General features: G+C 38.0%; 1 pseudogene across 1 annotated transcript; it reads left to right on the forward strand.

Annotated features, from left to right (window-relative positions):
• The first annotated feature begins 3,042 nt into the window (after window positions 1-3,042).
• Window positions 3,043-8,430, forward strand: LOC309657857 (small ribosomal subunit protein eS21 pseudogene; annotated as a pseudogene). The gene has a single exon. The product of its transcript is annotated as a small ribosomal subunit protein eS21 pseudogene (transcript).
• The last annotated feature ends 206 nt before the right edge of the window (window positions 8,431-8,636 follow it).

An 8,636-nucleotide genomic window follows, 5' to 3' on the forward strand; every position in this document is an offset into this window, starting at 1 on the left:
GGACACAGACACTCTTTCTAAGGCTTATGCTGTACTAGGGGAGACCTAGTCATCCACAAGCATCTCACAATCATTGCAAAGTTTTTCATAGAAAAAAATAGTATTGATACCACACATTTGCACACCCTTTCTATTTTATATGCTATGTAAACTGATTCACTATTATTTGATATATATACCTTTTTATTTTTACAAATGATAACTAATTTTCAGAACAATTCTTCGGCGAGGAGCAGCTATTATTAACTCCTTTTGTAATATAAGATTTATAAAAGAATACTGAAAGATCCAAGATAACTTTGGGGAAACTTGGTTTTCATTGGTGTCCTTATGCCCTATGGGCATAATTACCATTTATTTCTGGAAAAATGATAAAGTATGAAATGCAAAAATATATTGATAGGGAAAATAGGAGGAAACATTTGAAGTAAAATTGTCCTAGGCATTCTGGTTACCTGGTTATATGGCTGCCGTCTAGGAAAAGATGAGCAAGTGGAATTTGCAGCTTTCATCGATCCCTTAGTTTCCTGATCAATTAGTTGAGCCATTTTAGTTACCAGTTTTAGAAACTTAATTCAAACTACCTTATGCAAATAATAAGAATAGAGTAATTTATTGAATCACGTAATAGAGAAACCCATGAGTAGAGCTGGTCAGACAGGTTAAGTTCTGGCATTCAAATATTATTTTCAGGATTTTCTCTCTCTTTCTCTCTCTCTCTCTCACACACACACACACATACACACACACACACACACACACATTCATTCACTTTCACAGGTAGGCCATCTCCCCATAGTTGCCAACAGTAGCTGAAGATTGCATAATCCTTTAATCTTTAACAAGGCCATCAGAAAAATAATTTATCTTTCCTAATACATAGATACATGTATAGATAAAATTCCTGGAATTTTGTTGTTTGGATCAACAGAGAATCTGTGCAACAGAGAACATAGTATAATCCCTTGAACGAAGGAGATAGTGGGTATTATCTATCTCCACCTCAATCACATGCACTGAAGCTACATGAGGGAAACATCCTCCAAAAAACACCAGAAGAAGAGGGATATGTGTGCTGTGAGGTAAGGTAAGATAAGATAAAACAGCAAAATCTCCACTAGGCTTGTGTTCCGCAAGCCACTAAGGGTTAACATAATGTCCTCAAGCAGTTACAACTCCAAAGGGGGATCCCAAACCTCAGAAAGTGTTGAGTGGACCATAGAAAATTACAGAGAATATAGCACTATGGTCTATAATTTAGGATTTTTATCTTCACACTTTTGAACTTGTTCCTCAAAAAGAGCAGTTTCATTCTGTAACTGTCCAGAGGACTCTGTGGGTCCTGCTGTGAGCTGCCCTAGAAATGGTGCTAAGAGAGCAGGGACCAGGTACCAAGAGACGGATGAGGGAGGCTAGTGCCCCCAAAGATAGGATAGGCTGCTGCTGCCCTAGAGTTTTGATAATGGAATTCCCTGCCAGTGAAAGTCATTTCAGAGAAGAGCCCTTGCAGATGGGAGCAGGTGTTGGGAGCCTGTGTCAGGAGCTACTGCCAAGAGCAACTGCCGAAGTTGCTGCTGGGAAGCCACTTTGGGAGCAGAAGGAAAAACTGTCAAAAATCTTAGCCACCTTTTTTTTTTCCCCATCTAAACTGATGTTTAGTTTTAAATCCTTCACTCAGGGGGGCAAACCCCACAGCAACAACCAAACATTTCTTGACAGCCAGAGTATGTTTATTTCACAGGTGATCTACAGGCGCCATGTTGTGTGCACCTGGGGAATTACTACCTGCTTTTGGATAATAAGATACAAGATACTAGTAGCTGACCTTTGATCTCGGAACTGCTAAACATTCTTTTGAAGAGTTGATTTTTTAAAGTTCTTCTTTATCTTTTATTTAGCCATCTTTATCATACCACTGTAAGTAAACACAAGGGTCTAGCGTGAGGGTAAGATCATTGTTCTTTCTAAATACCATGTATTTATATCAATATCTAATTGATACATAAACACAGATCTCAGAAGACTATATATTTCTATGTATTCCACTCCACAGTAAAGAATCAAATTCATTCCCTTCATCACTCACGTTAATATTTATGTACCCCCTCTCAGCAAAAGATGAAATAAAAATGTAAACTTCATATTTCTGATGTGATTGCCATCTAGTGGATGAAAGAAGTATGTAAATAAATGTTTAGAAAACAACTGTAACAGGAATACTTGCAAATTGTTGTCTGGAGAAGCTCAAGGGAAAAAGCTGCCTTTGCCCAAAGAACTTGGGTAAAGCTTTACTGAAGATGACACATTTCATCTGATCTAAATGAATGGAAGGCCTAGCAATTCTAACAGGAATGCAAACCTACTGCAGAACTGGGAATCGCATTTCATATTTTAAAGTGTCACCTAGGAAAAGAGGGTTGTGTATATTACAATTTAAATGAAGAAATAAGGTAATTAGGTCTCAGAAGTGTACAGGCTAAATGCCAGATGAATGTTTTGGAAAATATATTTAGTGGACTAAAGGAATATTTCAAATGCTTAATATGTACTTCATAAATATGTACAGTTTCCTCCCAAAGTTTGATATGGTCTATTCCTAGATGATGTGAATTAAAATTAACAGATATAACTGATTTTATCTTTTACTTTTCTAGCCTCTGTTCCTTCTCACTCACTATAATTTTCCTAGCTTTCTTCTGAAGTTCATAGCAAGCAGGAGAAACAAGGTCCCATTGCCTGATTGTTACCATTTACGAAACTATTACTTAGTAAATAACAGATTCTCAGCATTTGCTGAAAGTTATTATGTCATAGGCACTATACTATGTAATTTACAGATACTAAATTATTTAATTCTCTTTAAAATACTGTAAGTAACATAGAATTGAGCCCATTTTTTAGTAAAGAGACTGAAGTTCAGCGATTTTAACCAAGTATCACATAGCTAGTGGGTGGTCATGTTACCACCCTAGCCAGGCTCTCTAGTTTCTGGTGATTTCAACACTAAGGGAATTGGAAAATGTAGTGTAAATTTCTTTAAAAATAGTTTTGCCTTTCTGCGCGAGCACTCATCGTGGTGCCACCAGACGCACCCTTAACATTCAGAACGATGCCAGCGAGTTCATGGGCCTGTGCATGCCGCGGAAATGCTCGGCCAGCTACCGCATCATCGATGCCAAGTACCACGCGCCATCCAGATGAACGTGGCCGAGGCTGACACGGTGACAGGCACGTTCAACGGCGAGTTTAAAACCTACGCTATCTGCGGGGCCATTCACAGCATGGGTGAGTCAGATGATTCCATTCTCCGACTGGCCAAGGCTTACGGCATCGTCTCAAAGAACTTCTGACTGGAGAGGATCACAGATGTGGAGTATTTGTCATAAATAAATAGTGAACACCCACAAAACAAAACAAAACAAAACAAAACAAAGAATATTTGTTTCAAGATGACTATTTTAGTACTTTCTTAGCTCAAGAAGAATAATTTTGTCCTCCCAAATATTTTTCCCAAATCATAAAATGCCTTAATATCATGATAAGTTTCATGCTTATTTTTCCCCAAACATCTAAAGACACGACTAAAACTAATGTCATGCAGAAATATTTTAGTGAATCACAAATCAACATAGATCCCAGATAACCAAATACTAACTCATCCTCCAGTAGATCAGGTGTATTCCTGAATATGGAAGCCAGGACATCTTAGTTGTTTATAAGCTTTTTCAACTGCTTATTAATTTCTTCTACATGATCTCCAAACTCAAAATTTTATAAACCCTAAGTGATCCTTTCAAAACACTGAAGAAACTGTGGAGACATAACCCCACCTCACTCCTAAGTGCTTTTATTAACATGCAATAAAATTAAACACCCTGTGAACTCGTTTGTATGTGGAATCTTTAAAAAGCCCCAAACTCACGGAACAGATCAGATTTGTGGTTACCAGAGGTGGGGATTGGAGGGAGGGGGGAACTGGATGAAGGTGGTAAAAAATGCAATCTTCCAGTTTGTAAGATAAACAAGTACTAGTGATGTAATGTACAACATGATGACTATAGGTAACACTGCTGTAGGGTATACTTGAAAGTTAAGAGAGTAGATCCATAAGTTTTTATCACAAGGAAAAAACAGTTTTTTCTTTTTTTTTTCTTTTTTTGTATCTATATGAGATGACAGATGTTAACTAAACTTATTGTGGTAATCATTTCACAATATATGTAAGTCAAATCATTATGCTGTACATCTTAAACTTATACAGTGCAGTATGTAAATTATATCTCAAGAAAGGTGAAAAAAAGAATTAAACACAGTTTTTATCAAGTCATTAATACGCAAAGAGTTGGTGGGAGATCTGCCAGTTAGATCCTGGGCTATACATAATATGACAGTTTATCTGGTTCAATAACGTATCTGATAAAATAATAATGGCACAAGTGATGTAATGGCTGGTAGCTCTCATTACAACTCCCACTGTTATATTGGGTATTACAACCTAGAGCTAAACTCTTAAATGTTTCCCAGCTTCCTTATTTAGTTGACCACCAACCAACAGTTGATAGAAATGGTAAGCAGAGGCAGGGAAGTCTAATGACAAGAACCCTGGGAGGAGAAATATGAAAGGTGGAGGTCCAGTTCAGGTTTGTCTGACTTGCTATCTGATATTGGACAAACATCAAGCTTCTCTGGACCTACCAGATTCCAAATCTGTAAAAGGGGACTGATGATCCTGCCATCTCTACCTCTAATGAGTGTGAGACTAAAGCATGGTGATTAATGTGAAAAGACACTGTAGTTATAAGGTATTAGTTTTTTCTTTTTTGATTAGCCATAAATAACTGCATTTTACCCTTTCTTTATCAGTGCAGACTCTGTAAAAAGATACTGTAAAATCATTAACTAAAGGTATTATTTACCTATTGCTGTGTAACAAATTATCACAAAACTTAGCAGCTGGAAAAAACCACAACCATGTATTATCTCACATAGTTTCTGAGGGTCGGGAATTGGAAAGTGGCTTACCTGGGTGGTTCTGGCTCAGGGTCTCTTATGAATTTGCAGTCGAGCTCTCAGACAGGGCTGCATGGATGTCAATGTTTAGCCAGAGTTGAAGGGTCTGGTTCTAAATTCACTCAGGTAGTCATTAGTAGGCCTTGGGTCCTCAGTAGCTGCTGGCCAGATAACGCAGCTTCTCAGTATATGGTCCTTTCCACTCTATTGCCTTATAGCATGGCAGTTGGCTTTCCCCGGGTGGAATGAGAGAGAGAGAGGGAGAGGAAGAGGGAGAGAGAGGGAGAAAGAGAGAAAACATACACTTACGATGGAAGTCTTTTATAAACTAATCTTGGAAGTGACATACCATGCATAAACACTCACACAGATCCACCCTGGCACAATGTGAGAGAGGACCACACAAGAGGGTGGATTCTGCAGGTAGGGATGATTGGGAGCCATCTTAGAGACTGGTTACCACAGGAAAGTAGAGAAAAGACTAAGTAATAGAGCTTGGCAACTCAAAGTGTGGTCCAGAGGTGAGCCTGTTAGGGATGCACAATCCCAAGTCCCACCTCAGACTACTGAGTCAGAATCTGCATTGTGAGACGTTCCCCACGTGATTCATATGCACATTGAAGGGAGAGAAACCCTGCTGCCTGAATGCCTGAATGTGATTCTTTTTTTTTTTAACTTTTTAAAAATTGAGTTATAGTTATACAATATTATATAAGTTACAGGTGTACAACATAGTGATTCACAATTTTTAAAATGTTATACTCATTTATAGTGATTATAAAATATTGACTATATTCCCTCTGTTGTACAGTATATCCTTGTAGCTGATTTTATACCCAATAGTTTGTACCTCTTAATCCCCTACTCTATCTTGCCCCTGCCCCCTCCCCTCTCCCCACTGGTAACCTCTAGTTTGTTCTCTATATCTGTGACTGTTTCCTTTTTGTTATATTCACTAGTTTGTTCTATTTTTTAGATTCCACATATAAGTGATATCATATAGTATTTGTCTTTCTCTGTCTGACTTATTTCACTTGGCATAATATCCTCCAAGTCCATCCATGCTGTTGGAAATGGCAAATTTTCATTCTTTTTTATGGCTGAGTAGTATTCCATTGTATATATATATACCACATCTTCTTCATCCATTCATCTGTTGAGGGACACTTAGGTTGTTTCCATATCTCAGCAATTGTCAATAATGCTGCTCTGAACATTGGGGTGCATGTATCTTTTTGAATTAGTGTTTTCATTTTCTTCAGATATATACCCAGGAGTGGAATTGCTGGGTCATATGGTAGTTCCATTTTTAGATTTTTGAGAAACAGCCATATTGTTTTCCACAGTGGCTACACCAATTGACATTACCACCAACAGTGTATGAGGGTCCCTTTTTTCCACATCCTCCCCAACATTTGTTATTTGTGTTCTTTTTTTTTTTTTTAATTTTATTTATTTATTTATTTATTATTTATTTTTGGCTGCGTTGGGTCTTTGTTGCTGCGCGCGGGCTTTCTCTAGTTGCAGTGAGCAGGGGCTACTGTTCCTTGTGGTGCAAGGGCTTCTCACTGCAGTGGCTTCTCTTGTTGCGGAGCATGGGCTCTAGGCGCGCAGGCTTCAGTAGTTGTGGTGCATGGGCTCAGTAGTTGTGGCTCGCGGGCTCCAGAGTGCAGGCTCAGTAGTTGTGGCGCACAGGCTTAGGAGCTCTGCGGCATGTGGGATCTTCCCGGACCAGGGCTCGAACCCATGTCCCCTGCATTGGCAGGCGGATTCTTAACCACTGCACCACCAGGGAAGCCACTATTTGTGTTCTTTTTGATGATAGCCATTCTGACAGGTATGAGGTGATATCTCATTGTGGTTTTAATTTGCATTTTCCTGATGAAGAGCGATGTTGAGCATCTTTTCATGTGCCTGTTGGCCATCTGTACATCTTCTTTGGAAAAATGTCTATTCAGTTCTTCTGCCCATTTTTCAATTGGGTTGTTTGGGGTTTTTTTGATGTTGAGTTGTATGAGCTGTGTATATATTTTGGATATTGACACTTTATTGGTCTTTTCATTTTGTTGATGGTTTCTTTGGCTGTGCAAAAGGTTTTAAGTTTAATTAGGTCTGAATGTGATTGTATTTCCTTGCAAAAAACCTGATCATTCTTAACATGTCCTAACAATTTAAACCCTGACAATGAAACTAGCATTATCTTTGGGAGAAATATCTTAATAAGAGTATTCACTGGCATGACATTTTTTGTCGTCTCACATTAAGACATGTTTATATGTCATAGATTTGTCACAGACAGTATCTCTGATTAAATATTTTTCTTCTCATTTCTCTGAAAAATGGATAAGCCATATAGTACCTTATTTTATTTATACAATTATATACATTGTTTATTACTTCCCAGCTCTGTTGGACCTTACCGTATGTTCTAAATAGCAGGGAAACTGAGAGAGAATTGAGAATGCTATTTGACACAAGTTTGTATGTTCTGTATCTATGTGAAACAAAACAAAATTTTTATTTTAAAAGCTGGTGGCAGCTTAGGATAAGAACTATCCTTGGGAAAAATATCCTCATAAGTCATTTATACAACAAAGAAGATTATTGTATAGTAGAGGACTGCAACCTTATTGTTAACGGATCAGATAGTAAATATTCTTTTTTTAAAAATTTATTTATTTATTTTTATACAGCAGGTTCTTATTAGTTATCTATTTTATACATATTAGTGTATATATGTCAATCCCAATCTCCCAATTCATCCTACCCCCCTCCCCTCCCCCGCTTTCCCCTCTTGGAGTCCACGTTTGTTCTCTACATCTGTGTCTCTATTTCTGCCTTGCAAACTGGTTCATCTGTACCACTTTTCTAGATTCCACATATATGCATTAATATACAATATTTGTTTTTCTCTTTCTGACTTACTTCACTCTGTATGACAGTCTCTAGGTCCATCCACATCTCTACAAATGACACAATTTCGTTCCTTTTATGGCTGAGTAATATTCCATTGTATATATGTACCACAACTTCTTTATCCATTCATCTGTCGATGGGCATTTAGGTTGCCTCCACGACCTGGCTATTGTTAATAGTGCTGCAGTGAACATTGGGGTGCATGTGACTTCTTGAATTATGGTTTTCTCTGGGTATAGGCCCAGTAGTGGGAATGCTGGGTCATACGGTAATTCTATTTTTAGTTTTTGAAAGAACCTCTATACTGTTCTCCACAGTGGCTGTATCAACTTATATTCCCACCAACAGTGCAAGAGGGTTCCCTTTTCTCCACACCCTCGCCAGCATTTGTTGTTTGTAGATTTTCTGATGATGCCCATTCTAACTGGTGTGAGGTGATACCTCATCGTAGTTTTGATTTGCATTTCTCTAATAATTAGTGATGTGGAGCAGCATTTCATATGCCTCTTGGCCATCTGTATGTCGTCTTTGGAGAAATGTCTATTTAGGTTTTCTGCTTGATTTTGATTGGGTTTTTTTTTAATATGGAGCTGCATGAGCTGTTTATATATTTTGGAGATTAATCCTTTGTCCATTGATTCGTTTGCAAATACTTTCTCCCATTCTGAGGGTTGTATTTTCATCTTGTTTATAGTTTCCTTTGCTGTGGG

This window comes from Balaenoptera physalus, assembly GCF_965194825.1.
Source record: "Balaenoptera physalus genome assembly, chromosome: 3".
In the NCBI taxonomy this organism is placed as follows: domain Eukaryota; kingdom Metazoa; phylum Chordata; class Mammalia; order Artiodactyla; family Balaenopteridae; genus Balaenoptera; species Balaenoptera physalus.